Source organism: Tupaia chinensis, unplaced genomic scaffold (assembly GCF_000334495.1).
Source record: "Tupaia chinensis unplaced genomic scaffold, TupChi_1.0 Scaffold140371_1, whole genome shotgun sequence".
Lineage (NCBI taxonomy): Eukaryota > Metazoa > Chordata > Mammalia > Scandentia > Tupaiidae > Tupaia > Tupaia belangeri.
Window position 1 is genome coordinate 9,160 of NW_006200248.1, and position 453 is coordinate 9,612.

The window sequence follows — 453 nt, forward strand, 5'->3', positions numbered from 1 at the left end:
CATTGTGCCAGTTATCTGATGCTGCATATCAAGTCTCCCCCAAACTTACTGCCTTTACGTCACAATATTTTCTCCTTCTCCCTCAGACCTCTGGAAGATGACCAGGCTCATCCAGGGAGGTGCTACGTGGGGTCTCTGGGGCTGCTGGACTCAGAGGGTGATGGGGGCTGGAGTGATCACAAAGACCTGCTCACTCACTTGTCTGGCAGTTGATGCTGGGTGTCAGCTGGAACATGTCTACTTGGCCTAGGTGGACCGGGCTTCCTCACAACATGGTGGTGGGGTTCCGAGAGCCAGCGTCCTGAGAGCGCGCCAAGCGTCCTGAGAGAGAGCCAAGTGCAAGTTGTGTCACCTTCTAAGACCTGGCCTTGGAGATGGAATATCTATTCTACTACATTGTTTGAAGCCACTAAGGCCTGCCTATGTTCAAGGAAGGAAGACGAGACTGCACCT